This window comes from Myotis daubentonii, chromosome 4 (genome assembly GCF_963259705.1).
Source record: "Myotis daubentonii chromosome 4, mMyoDau2.1, whole genome shotgun sequence".
NCBI lineage: Eukaryota > Metazoa > Chordata > Mammalia > Chiroptera > Vespertilionidae > Myotis > Myotis daubentonii.
The window spans coordinates 81,407,491-81,422,007 of record NC_081843.1 but is presented as its reverse complement, the minus strand read 5'-3'; the positions used below and the strand labels follow the sequence as shown (position 1 = coordinate 81,422,007).

At 42.2% G+C, this 14,517-nt stretch overlaps 1 protein-coding gene across 5 annotated transcripts in view; it reads left to right on the top strand.

Moving 5' to 3' along the window:
• Positions 1-14,517, top strand: part of MAST4 (microtubule associated serine/threonine kinase family member 4) — a 521,544-nt gene that overhangs the window by 252,315 nt on the left and 254,712 nt on the right. The window lies entirely within an intron of this gene.

The following is a 14,517-nucleotide window of genomic DNA, read 5'->3' as shown; positions in this document are numbered from 1 at the left end:
AAGTGAGGAGCAGACCAGTTGAGACAGACAATGGCCCTGAACTCCTGGGTTATATGGTTTAATAGTTTATATGGATGGAGACTTTTATTTGCATTCAGGACGACTAACAGAAAAGAGTTATATAACTGTATTTCTTCTGCACATGCCCTTACCCATAATGCATACAGAAAAAACCATGGGGGTGGGGGGGGGCGCTAAATGGGGAGGTCAAAACTGCAATGCAAATCCTATCTAGTAATAGACAAACATGGTAATTGACCATACCTCCGCTACGCTTCCCATTGGCGAATCAGCAGGATATGCAAATTAACTGCTAACAAAGATGGCGGCCGGCAGCCATGCAGCTGAAGTGAACATGAGGTTTGCTTGCTCCAGTGATGGAGGAAGCCAAGGTTCCCCGCCTGCCGCGGCCTAGCTCTGAGCTCCGGAAGCAACAATGTTTTAATTATAGAAGCTAAACAAACCCAGATACCTGCTTTCAGCCAGCCACGGCCTCAGAGCTGGAGCCGGGCCTCAGAGCTGGAGCTGGCTCTCAGCTCCAGTGACAGCTATAGAAGGTAAATAAATGCCAGGAAAAAAAAAGAGGCTGGGAGCTTCAGTCACCTGCCAGCCTGAAAACGGCCCTCAGCCCCTCACCCAGACTGGCCAGCCACCCCAGTGGGGACCCCCACCCTGAAGGGGGTGTGACCAGCTGCAAACAGCCATCAGCCCGTCATCCAGGCTGGCCAGGCACCCAAGCGGGACTCCCACCCTGATCCGGATCACCCTTCAGGGCAAACCAGCCAGCCCCCACCCGTGCACAAGGCCTCTATCCTATATAGTAAAAGGGTAATATGCAAACTGACCCTAACAGCAGAAAGACTGGGAATGACTGGTCACTATGACACACACTGACCACCAGGGGGCAGACACTCAATGCAGGAGCTGCCCTCTGGTGGTCAGTGTGCTCACACAGGGGGAGCTCTGCTCAGCCACAAGCCAGGCTGATGGCTACCAGTACAGTGGTGGTGGTGGGAGCCTCTCCTGCCTTCTCAGCAGCGCTAAGGATGTCTGACTGCAGTTTAGGCCTGCTCCCCGCTGGCAAATGGACATCCCTCGAGGGCTGCCGGGCTGCCAGAGGGATGTCTGATTGCCATCTTAGGCCCAATCCCTGGTGAGCAGGCCTACGCCAGCAAGTGGTCACCCCTGAGGGGTCCCAGACTGCGAGAGGGCACAGGGCGGGCTGAGGGACTCCTTACCCCTGAGTGCACAAATTTTTGTGCACCAGGCCTCTAGTTTTATTATAATTAGCCCAGGACCTTAGTAAGATCACATTGAGGTCATGCATGTCATTTTCTGCTGAGATTGTGCCAAGAAACAGCTGGTTCAGAACCTGCCCACCGGTGGTCTTCTGGCTGCTGGGCTGCCCATAGAGAGGGTATCTGAAGGTAATGTTGGTCTGACCCCTGTCAGGGCCCCTGGGCGGGCCCCACCCCAGCTGCTCCTGACGAACTTCCTACCTAGCCTACCGGGGATCGGCCTCTTTCCCAGGGACGTCCTGTGCAGTGCAGGGTTTTCCAGGCTCAGAAGGAAGGCGCACACTATGCCCAAGGTGAAGCCCTTTCAGCCTCAAATGCAGAGCCGTCCTTGGACCCAGGTATGACTCTCATGCCACTGACTCCACATCACTGTGGACCTATGTCCTGTTGCCAAGCTGTCTGAAAAATGTCTATTCTCCTTAATGTTTCTACATGTGTCCGTCCCAATTTACGAGACTTCTTGTCTCTTTTGGCTTTACCAGAACGCCAGATCCCAAGCAGTTCAATCAAAAAATGAACAGAGAACACCCCAATTTCTTTCAGCCTATTATCGCTCAGACACATACAAGTCATTTTCAGGGAAGTGGACTCTAATTTATTTCCCATGATGTTATCTATAAAGTGAGTATCAACACAGTACTAAAACATTCAGAATTACAGGGCTGAGACGTGTCCTTTTGGAGTTCAGTTCAATAGCCAGGGGGTCCTAGAGCAAATGAAGCCTGGAACGTTGCTGGAGGCAAAAATGGCAAAACCAAAGCTGTCCTACTTTGGACACATCAGGAGAAGGCAGGGTTCCTAGGAAAACACAGCAGTGCAGGGAAAACAGAAGGCAGCAGGGAAAGAGGAGATCGTGGGAGATGGTTGACTCCGTAAAAGAGCTCTAGGCCTGCATCTACAGGAGCCTGAAGACCAGATGTTGTGGGCGTCACTTGTTCATAGGGTTGCCAGGAGTTGGACTGACTCAATGGCATGTAACAATAAGCACAGACCTCAGTACACACATCCATTTGGTGGCCAAGCACTGTGGGATTTAGTGCTTAGAGTTAAAGATGAGTATAGCAGGCTCCCTAATCTCTTTATAAACATCTTTTTATTGAATTATAACATATACACAGATACTGTCCTACAGACCTGAGACACAAATTGTTTTTTCTGTAAGAGTAACACATATTTAAGCAGTGCAGATACCAATGTGTTTTCACACACTGACCATAGCCATGTAACTCAGCAATATAAAATAATAAAAGGACAGCATTAGCAGCACCCAAAGACCCCTTCATGATCCTTCTAGCAATATTTAGAATGTTTTAAATTTCTATTGTTTGTCTTCAAAATCTTATGTCTTTCCTGATACTGCTTTCCAACATCCTGATTTATTATTCAGTAAAATGATATTTGTTTCGTTTCCCTTTGTTTTTAAGAAAAGGGTGTAATTTGGCTTCAAAATACTGGTAAGATAAAGAACAAGTGTAAAGATCACAGTCATTATGGCTTTTAATATTTCAGTTGCTGAAATTTCTATTTTAAGTTCATTTGAATGTTGTGACCTAAACCATTAAGGAGAAAAAACTAGTTTGGCCTGTTTCTCTTTCCTAATAGATTTTGCAGCAGTTTTCTTCCCAGCACCCCCTTTTTCCCAGCTAGTCAAGATTAATTTGCATAGATGACTTGGTACAGCCCCACCCCTGTTGTCCTTATGTGGATTACTTTTTCCCAAGGGCTTTGAAAAGCTGGTGAGTTACATTTGTTGACTTTTCTCAGTCATCAGAGTTGTGCTTGCCAAAGACTTGTGTAACAAGCAATTGGCCAAGATGAGATTAGCAATTTATTGGAGGAAGGGTATAGGAAATCTTTTAAATTTAGAGGTGAAAAGATCACAGACTGGGTTAAGTACAGGTTACCCAATTTGGCTCTAGATTTATGAAGAATTACGGAAATCATCCCTTTGCCTTCAAGGACTTCTGTGTCCTGTTTGCCCGTATATCCCTCTACCCCTCAGGCAAAAATCAAAAAAAATCAAAACATAACCAGCAACTCTAAAAAAGTAATTGAGACTTTTAGCCAGGCAGGTGTTATCTTGCCTGGGGATTCTGTGGCTTCTAATAGGGATTTGGAAGGATTTTGTTTCCAGCAGCACATGAGGAGAGCAGCCTGATCAGCTCAGACACATTTGTTGGCCATGCTCAGAGGCCATGGTGCTTTCTGTAACTGGCTTGAGTATCTTGCTAACTCCATAGCTTGTTTTAACATAGTTTTCACAGTAATTTTTAAAATATATATATATTTTTATTGATTATAGAGAGAGGAAGGGAGAGAGATAGGTGGAAACATTGATGAGAGAGAAACATCGGTTGGCTGCCTCCTGCACGCCCCTACTGGGGATTGAACCCGCATTGGGCATGTGCCCTGACTGGGAACCAAACTGGTGACCCCTTGTTTCATGGGTTGGTGCTCACTGATCCACACCAGTAGGGCTCTTGTTAATTTTTTGTAGGTGTTCTCCTCTCATTACTTCATACACATTTACCTACCTACTGCCTGAAAAGAGATTTGCTTATGATGTGCCCAAGGATGTTTTCTTGCTGTTTATTCTGCTCAGGATACACTGAGCCTCATGCATATGTGGGTTGATGCCCTTTTTTACTTTTTGGGAAATCCTTGACTATTGTCTTTTCAGCTATATCTTCTACCTCATTTTCTCTCCTCTCCTTCTGGGACTCCACTTATACCTGCATTAGGCAGTTTGATGTTATCCTACATGTCTTAGGCATTCTTTTTGTTTTGTTTTTATTGTTAGCTTTATTCTTTTTGTGATTTGTTTTGATAACTTCTATCATTTTAACTTAAACTTTGCTCAGGCAGCTGCTAAGTCCTTTTCATTCTGGTATTGTTCAGTCCAGTGTTCCCCTTTTGTTCTTTACTATTATTAAAGTTTCTACCTCTGCACTGAAATTTCTCATGTCGTACTCATGTCATCATATGTGTTTGCCACTATATCATTTAGCATAATTATTTTTGAGTCTTTGATGATGATGATGCTGTCTCTGCATCTGCGTGTATTGCCTGTTTCTTTTCTTGACCATAAGTCATAAAGAATACTTAGACCCAGCTCAAGTAGAGAGCAGCATGACTCAGCACCTCATTCAGGTAGAAAACAGCATGACTCAGCACCCCATTCAGGTAGAGAGCAGCATGACTCAGCACCTCATTCAGATAGAGAGCAGCATGACTCAGCACTCTATTCAAGTAGTGTCACAGAGGAGAGATACCCCTTTTTCTGGCGCTATTATTCACCTCAATTTCTACTGGGCTTCTATTCTATGTTTGGCTTGTACTCAAAATTATAGACACATGAAGAAGCAAAGTCTCCTCTATTTCTGGACTTCCCCTTTCACTTAGGATGTAGACACCATTACCATTACCTTAACAATAAAAACAAGCTGGGTAAGCTATATAATCATAGTTTGAAAAATCATTTCAAAAGCTAAGGTCATCAGTACACCTAGAAAAGGTAAATTACAGCAAGTGGTAAACTCTTGAAAGGAAGAAAGAGGCCCACAGCCAGCTTTCCACCTGGTGGAGTGGCAGGAGGAGGGGGAACTGGCCATGGAGGGTTGGGAGGAGCCAGACAAACCAGTAACATGCTTTCATTTCTTGCTTTCCTTCATATCTCCATTCATGTTGTTGAGAGAAGTGGTCGTTTGTGCTTGTCTGCATCCTTAGTGGAAGCAGAAGTCTCAGAAATAGGAAATTTGTCCAAGGAGATCAGGAAGTTTGCCAATAGGGAAAAGAGAACAAAGATAAGCCTTGGCCATTGATAAATAGGGACCCAGCTTTGTTATTCTGCTGTTATAAACACATGGGCATGGTGACAGCCCTTACTTCCTGGGGTTATCTTTCTAATGAATGACAGGCCTGTGGCATGCTAGTCATGTGCTTGTATGCTTTGTGTTCATTTCTTTGTAGATTGAATCACTGGGGTGCACGGGAATTTGTTGGTCGTCCTCATTTTCAGTGTTCTCTTGGATTTGTTGTGCAGTGCAAGGTATGCTGGGGCTACCTGATTGAATTACAGTGTAGGGTGCCTACCTCTTTCATCAGAGTGCAATACAAGACTGTGAAATTCAAAGTTACTAAGGGCAGTCAATGGTGAAGTGCATGGAAATAGTTTGCTGTTTGCTTTTTTGGTGGTCATCGTATCATTGTACTAAAATAAAGGTTTAGTTAAACCTACATCTCTCTCTCAAAGCATGTTCTGTGTGTGTGCCTAAGGGGTAATCAATCCATGGTCCCATTCATTGGGGGAATACTGCATATAGTGCCTGTTGCTCTTGTTAAACAAAATGCTAATAATGCCCCCACTGACATGGCTCGGTGGTTGAGTGTCAACCTAGGAACCAGGAGGTCACAGTTAGATTCCAAGTCAGGGCACATACCCAGATTGTGGTCTCAATCCCCAGTAAGGGGCATGCAGGAGGCAGCCGATCAATGATTCTCTCTCATCATTGATGCTTCTATCTCTCTGTCCCTCTCCCTTCCTCTCTGAAATCAATAAAATAAATATATTTTTTAAAAATGCTAATAATTGTAAAAATCTCAGAGAAATCTTACACTAAATAAGTTTTCTGAGCTCTATTTAACTAGGTGTTTCTGAGTCTTTGAATACAAAACATTTTCCCAGGAACTTGAAGTTTTTCCTGTCAAGTAATAACCATTGACAAAGTTCTTTAGGAAATGTGGAGTTAAGTGGACCCTGTTGCTCTTTATTTCAGGGGAGATGAATAATTCATCCTGGCTGCCATTCGGAAACCTAGGAAACATCTTCCCCACTGCTTTCCGATAAGGAAGCTTGAATTTTTGGAGGAAGAAAGAGCTCTAACCCATCAGGTTACAGTATTCTTGCCTCGGGTCTCCTACTTAGAACAGCGTAATGTTAGAGTGCGATGCCGTGGTAGGTGTACACCAGTCTTGACTGCCTAACTTGTCCAAGGACTATACTGGTTTGCTAGCCCCAGAAAATAAGCCAGGTCAGCTGTCATTTCCCTGCAAATGAAAAAAGACAGCTTGCTGCCTGGACTGCGGTCCGAAGGAAAGGTCAATCAATACATTACCTTTCCTCTGTGTGTTCCTTGCCTGCCGGCTGAGTTGTGCCTTCTCACTAGTGGTGGTAATCTCTTCTGCTAAATTTTGTTTTAACCTTGCAAATAGGTTAAAGGAAGGACACGGTTAATAACGTCTTCTCTCATATACCTCTGAGCATATATTGGGGCAGAACCTTGCTGCACGCCCCCCGCCCCCCACCCAGCCATGCATAGTCCTGCTTGAATGGGGAGTTATGCAAGTAACTGACTTTATTTATTATGGGACTTTCTCCTAGAGCTCTGTCATGCTCTCACATAGAATGCAAACATTTTTGTGATTTTTTTTTTGACAGTAGCTGGGATCTGTGTGGAATAGGTTTTTGTTTTTTTTTTTTAAACATTTCTCAGTCAATATGTTTACTGGACTTCGCCAGCCATGCAGTGTGATACGGTACATCACCAATACTTGAATAGTCTGCAACAGGAGGTCAGAATGGAGCATAGATTTTCTAACACAGCATGTTAGATGAAATGATTTTGTGTACTTTGAAGTGGAAAATTCAATCAGAATTTTCCACACTTTTTAGTTAAAGCAACACTGTTATTTATTGATGAAAGGTGGACTGAGAAAAAATACAGAATGCAAACACAGTAGACAACACATCTAGCATTATTCCTGGTCATAGAAAGAAATACTTTCTCTCATATAAATATAATGAAAGCTACACAAGATAAAAAGGGTTTGCTTAAAGTACATACTATAGCATGCTGGGAACATATGCCAACTTGGTTAGCATGTGTGCAGATAAAAACGGAATCTGACTTTTTAAGAAGTTTGTTTTTCATTGAGATGGACACCGTGCTTAATAAAAGGCAATTACAACTGCCCAGGTCAGCTATTTTGGCTTAGTTTTAAAGTAGCAGAGCTCATTTAAAAAGCACCTGAGCATATCAGTAAGAAACTCCAGGATAAATTCCCTAAGCTTTCATTCAAGTAGGCTTAGAGAATATTTAAACATATTATTAGTTTTCATCTGTCTTTTGGTGCATGGGAGATACATCAGCATAACTACCTATTATGTAGATGAACACTTTATACTTTCAAATTGTAAAACTTCAGGGTTGCAATGTCAGATTTGTGCATGAATATTTAAGATAGAATAATAACCTAATATTAGTGTGCTCAATGTGTACCAGTCACTTTTCTAGACACTTTGTGTGTATTATTTAATCCACATCAAAACTGTGAGCTCTTCCTATCTATAATTTCCCGTGAGGGTAAGTAATTTGCTCAGGGCTATACGCCTAAGCCAGTCTCCTTCTGGGCCACTGTGCTTGGTGGCCTTGTGGCTCTGCCCCCTCAATGCATTCATTGGTGGGCTAAAGGACTCCATGGGTTAGCAACTTAATTCAGTTAGCTAGCGTATAGCACATTGGATTTTTATATTTAGATAAAAGAGACATATACCTCTTACATGTGGAATCTAAAATAATTGAACTTGAAAAAAACGACACAGAGGAATGGTGGTCTCCAGGAGTGAGTTGGGGGACTGGGAGAGGTGTTGTTTAAGGGAACATACTTGTAACTAGTAGATAAATAAGTCCTGGAAATCGAATTCACAGCACAGTGATTATAGATCCCAAACCTGTATTATAAACGTTAAGCTTGCTAAGAGACTAGATCTTAATTGTCCCTACTACTGGAGGAAATGATAATTATGTGACACAGTAGAAGTGTCACATATGCTACAGTGGCAGTCATATTGCAATATAAATGAGTCCTATCATTATGTTGTACACCTTAAACTTGTACAACGTTATATGTCAATTATATCTCAAAAAAGACATAATTCTTAAGCAGCCTGTTTTACTTAGTTACTGTTTTTATTCTGATTGATATATAATTCAATTCAGTGTAATTCCATTTATCTTTTCAAACTAGCATTTAAAGCAATAGAACCATTTAAAAGTGTTAGGGAAAATTCATCAGCTTCTCTAGAGTGTGGCTTTGAAAGGCTGCCTATGACTGTATGCTTCAATGTTCTGAAGTTGATTTCCCCTCTTTGTTCATACTATTTTATAGTAGTGTCAGGTCTTACTTTCTTTCTTTTTTTTTAACTTATATTCTATAGGCAGCTAGTCCAGACTCAACTATCATCAATTCCAGGTTCCCAAGGTAATCCAGTGTAATTCAGTGTGAGGACACACAGCTTCTGTGAAACACAGTAATCATGTCAGTACAATAAGGCCCAGTGTGCCTTTTATTTTTCAAAGGAAGAACCTAAAACCAAAGTGGAAGCCACCTAAGTTCACCCCTGAATTACAGGTGGAAGCATTCACATATTTTAAGGGGGAAATCTTCCTGCTTGTTAACGTATTATTTTAGTTAACAAAAATAAGAGGCCATCTTATCAAAAAGTCCTTAGGTCTCAAATGTAAATGTCCACCCTTGTTGTAGTCCTTGTGATCAGAAAACATCGCCAGACTTTGGGAACATCATTTTGACTTTGGGAGGATTCTGTATTTGCGGTGAGAACAGAATTTAGTCTTTGGGAAGAAGCAATTAAAAAAAAAATCTAAAACTTCACCCAGTGATAATATTTTCTGCTAATTTATGGCCACAAATGTGATGCCATTAAATTTGAAGTCTCTTTGGTTAACTTCAAGGTTATTAACACACACGGTGCAGCTCTCCCAAATCTATTTTGGAAAAAGGAACCACACCGGCAGATCTATAATCAATGCTTCCAGGGCTTTTGTTTCTCAAAGAACCTAATCCTAATTTAAGGAGCGTTTGGTCCTTTTCTTTGGGTAACCAGCCCTGCTAATGCTGAGAGCTGATGGCGCCCTGGTGTGCCCTGGGAGACACTGCTCCGAAGCTGACTTGCATAGCTCAGTACTCACTATTTTTGGAGAGTATCAGAAATGTTTTTAGCTGCAAATAACAAAACATTCAACTAATAGCAGCTTAAATAACTAAGGATTTATTATTTGCCACTTAAAAATTTCTGTTGGTTGAGTGTCCAGATTGGTGTGGAATGGACACTGTCATCAAGGCTACTTTGGTCTTTGCTCGGCTGTCCTTAAGGTGAGGCCTCTGACCTTGAGCAAATCACAGCCCAGTTTGTCCAAGATTCAGCTTCTGCAGCAGAAAAAAAAATGGTGGTAAGCCTTCCTGTAATTGCAGGGTCGTGGGAGAAAATGTGTATGCAGTGCCTGGGGCTTCCTAGAGCAAGGCTGAGTTTTGACGCCGTGGCAGCAGCCAGGGCAGCACCTGTTTCCGCAGTGGTGAGGGAGGGAAGGTGAGAAGTAGGGAGTAGGGGAGCCTATCTATCCTGGGTTCTTCAGTCTTGGTGTTGCCAGTGCCAGCCAGCATACGTTCAGCTGATGTTACTTCAAATAGAACATTGGAAGAAATACTTTATAAAAAGTCAGATACCGTACCCTTTCACAAATAGAACCTATTATTACTAAGTAAAATATATCCTGTAGAAGCCAATTGTTTATTTTATTCTGTGACCTCTTTACAATAAATTTCACTACCATTAACGGCTTAAGTCACATTATTGATTATTTGAATGTGTGTGCCATTAATCTTCCATCGCCTTCTCATACATTTTATTATGTACATTTTAAGTGTCGTCTTTTGCATTTAGATGGAGAAGAATGGTCAGGCAAAAGCAGACTTGTGGGTATTAGCTTCATACAGCACTTCAAGAGCTCCCTAGAGTTGATTTGCCTGTAAATTTCTGTGCTAAAATGGGCTTTCAGAATAGTGACTGCTGAACTACGAGGTGTCCTTAGTAAATAAAAATGATTAATCTCAGCTGAATAAATCCACTTTCACTGGTCAGATAGTCTCATCCAATTCTCTTCCCCAGCTCTATAAAAAGCCTTTTTCTTTTTTGTATTAAGGTTGTCTGTAATTTTAATGGGACCTTTGAATTATCTGATTTTTAAAAATTGGTTCATAAAAGGATATTGATTTTTTAAATTGGGGTGATTGAAATATTGTTTATGGGCAAACTGGTTTTCATTGAAACCACTGTCAAGAAAACTCATGTAAACCTGCATTAAGATACACTTAAAAGTGATTACAGCCGAAACCGGTTTGGCTCAGCGGATAGAGCGTCGGCCTGCGGACTGAAAGGTCCCGGGTTCGATTCCGGTCAGGGGCATGTGCCTGGGTTGCGGGCACTTCCCCAGTGGGGGATGTGCAGGAGGCAGCTGATCGATGTTTCTCTCTCATCGATGTTTCTGGCTCTCTGTCTCTCTCCCTTCCTCTCTGTAAAAAATCAATAAAATATATTTAAAAAAAAAAAAAAGTGATTACAACTTTTTCTTTTTTTAAAAACTCCTAATGCTGGACTCTGGATTGCTCAGTGATGTCGGTGTGGAAATACGAGGGAACTGAAAGTTAAAAGTGAAAATCGGTTGAGTAGGGTTCTTTCTAGTTGCTTAATTTTATTCCCAGTCATTGATGTTTACTTCTTTCCAAGGGCATTTTCCTGGGTAATGAGAAAATTCTAAACTCAAATCAGGCTTTCGAACATTGAAGAAGTTTGCTGCTGTTCTGTTGAAGAATCTTACAGATTTATAGTGATCCTAAGAGGTGTCTCATATCCACTATATTAACTAGCTTTTTAGAAGCTTATGAACATTGTAGCTTTTATTGATCCTAGGGAATTGTACCCACGATAAGCAATAAAAGTCGATGGTAACTTTCTTCCCATATAGGGGTGTGCAGATCAATATTTTGAATTTACTGTAATTTGCTGGTAATGGATGGAAGGACTGAAGAAATTGCGGAGCCTTGTGTGGCACAGCTGTGTAGTGTTGCCTTGTTATCTGAGCTCACTGTAGGTCACAGGCTTTCCCAAGCAACAAGAAACACAGCTAAGTGGCAGGGCTGATATGCGTATTTATCAAGAGCCTTCACATGTCTCTTCTAAGGGAAAAAAGAAAATCACAAAACTTGTCCACGATGACCTTAATTTTATAGTCCTGAAGGACCTCTAAATGGGCACTGCCTTAAAGATGATTAAAATCCTAAGTATCCAGCATCTGTGTTTGATCTCCTTCTGCCCGAGGAATTTTTCTGCTGATGAGTAATGGTGTGTGAGTTCACCGAAGCCTCGTTTGTTTTGAACCTTCCAGTTGCTTCACAGACTGTGCCCAGGTTCTGCCCTGAGAGAGGAGGGCGGGGCCTGGGCACTTGCTCTTTGATTCCACCCAAGCTCTCTCTATCAGAGCCCTCGCTTGTGCTCTAGGGTGTCTCCTACTGTGAGAGATGTCTGGGGTGCTCTCCTGTTCAAATGTAGGCCAGGAGTTTTCATGAATCTTCTCAACACCTTATGACATAAACTGTAGTAGCTTCATTTTATAATTTAGGAAACTGAGAAGTTAAGGGAAGCTTTCAAGGGCGCTTTCAGCATTAGCTAAGATTAGACTATAGGTAGGTCTGAATCTAGGTTGTGTGCATGAATCACTGTGAAGTATACAATTCACTTAAATAGGGATTTTTTTTTTTTCAGTGTAATGTTTGGTTAGTCTTGTTTAGCTTCATTTGTTGAGAAGCATTGTGGCTTCCTAATGTGATCAAAACTGGTTTCCTTAATTTCAAAAATGACATACGTTTGCTTGAAAGAAATAGTTCTTCTGTTCTTTGAGCACAAAATAAGCACAGAAAATACAATATGACTGTGAGGTAGAAGCTAACAACTTGGAGTAAATAAGTGCATTTCCCTTATTATGTAATAGGCACTCAATAAACTGGGGATGTTGTTAATATACTAGAGGCCTGATGCATGAAATTCGTGCAAGAGTAGGCCTTCGCAGCCCCGGCTGCCTTGGCCTTTGCAGCCCCGGCTTCGTCCGGAAGGTCTTCCGGATGGTTGTTCTGCTGTTCGGTTGATTTGCATATTATGTTTTTATTATTATAGATGTTCTAGTTGTTATTTGGCAAACCCTGCAGGGAAACATGGAAACTTTTGACTTAGGAGGCAGATATCCCTTATAGAATACTGAGTTATAAGGCAGTAGGTATATAAATATCTCGTAACCAAGCTTAATTTATTGACGTCCAGGGTATAACATGTTAGGAAGCATCAAAAACCACAGTAATTGACTGGAAAGGAAACTTGTTTCGTTTGCTCATTTACTTTGGGGTTAGCTGATTATTTGACTTGTTACGCTTTTCTCCTTTAAAAGGCCTGTGTTAAAAGTAATGTATTTGCAAGGCTTTGCTCCAAGTAAAATCAGAATCTATAAAAATAATTTAAGTGTGAAATTTGCTTAGAAAGAGCTGCAAAGATCTTTTGTGTCCCTCCCTCCTGAGCGTGATTGCCAGCCAGTGTGTTATCAACTATGAATGCAGCTTGGTGCCCTTCATGAGGGGAGTCCACAGTACAAATACACCGGGTCTTACTTGGTGATGAAAAGTAATTAAACTGCCCAGCACTAAGGCTGATATGGATTCAAGGACAAGCTAAGCCATTTACCCAGCTCCGTGACCTTGTGTAAGCTGCTTAACCTGCCTCCGCCTCAGTTCCCTAAAGTGGAGATAATAGTGAAGATTCAATAAGATAATGTATGTTACTCCGATGGAAATGTTAGGCACTGCTGTTCAGTACACGAAGGCAGATGCATTTAGTAAAGAAAATCAGTTTCCACCATTTGTGTAAAAATTTAAAGTGGGAAAGGGGTTTGGTGTTTAACTTCCATGCAAGAAAGACCTGGAATGGCAACCTTTGCTTTTATCTTAATTTTGCAACTTGCTCTCATGTTCCTGTCCATCACTGAGCTAACTTCAGTGGTTTCTGCCATCCCCTCATTTATATCCAGATTGCCATTATTTAACTTCTGGGAGGCCCCCAGTGCGCTAGGATGTCCCCTTTTCCCTAATCTCTGCATGGCGCGCCTTGTCTTTAGCTCCAGAAGTTAAGCATTCCTGCTCTTCTCCTGCAGGTTCTGTGCACACGTTTGTCTCTTGAATTTGCCCCTCGCCACCCTCCCCACTGCCTCTTTCTTTGGTCTTGGCACTTGGTCCTGAATCCTGGACAGTGGAATAAGCCCCTAATTCCTTTCCCATTTGTTCCCAGCGAGCCCTTTGGCACCCTGATGCCAGAGTGATCCCCTTGAACGTGCTGATTCGGCCATGTTTTCTCCTGTTGAAAGTGTCCCATGAGTTCCCTTTGTCCATAGGTCAAAGGCAGACCCTTTCAAAAACCTTCTATGACTTGGCCCTGTCCCTGCATCCATACTCACGTCCTGGTGGTGGTTACTTTCTCCTCCTGTCCCAGCCATTCCAGTCTTCCCAGGAGCTGTGTACGGTTTCACTCCACCCGACCTTGCCACATCTCTGCCCACCTCTGGGATGCCCCCTCCTCGCCCACACCTGAGGCTGCCTAGCCAGCTCCCAGACGACGCTTAATAAAGCCAAGGCTCATGTATTGTGTCACTTGGGAATATTTGAATCCCAAGGAACAGAAAACACAAGTTAAACTACTTTAAACAATAAAGGAACTTGATTGGCTGGTGTAACTGAGAAATCCAGGTAATTGGCAAGGCTAGAACCATTGTCTCAAAGATAGCACCCAACACCCAGTTTCTGTCTGTTTCTTTTATGCCACCTTTCATGTCTATCAAATAGTGGCCATTAGATTCCTAGGGTGAATGATGCCCCTTCTTTCCTGCTAGTTCTCTTGGAAAAAGAAAGGGAGTTCTTTCCCAGGAATCTCCAGCAAACGTTGTTTTGCATCTTGTTTTCCCAGACTGAATCTCTGACCATCTTTGAACCAATTGCTTTGTCCAAGCCATGAGTGTTGCCATTAGCTTAATTTAACCTGCACTTACTCTTGAGGTTGAGCATAATGTCAGTTCCGCCAGATTTTGTCATCATGAATAATGGGGACCATCACTGGGCGAGAAACAGTCCTGACCCTCTGCCCTTCATATTGCTGCATACTTTTAAAAGACCTCTGTTCCAGGCCTTTCCACACTACGCTAGTATTTTATAGCGAGTATAGTCCTTTATCCCCAGTGCCTCTAATGTTTATCTGATGCTAAATTTTTAACACATATTCCAAATATATATGCACAAACTTTGGTTTATGACTGTGACCAATACGAAATGC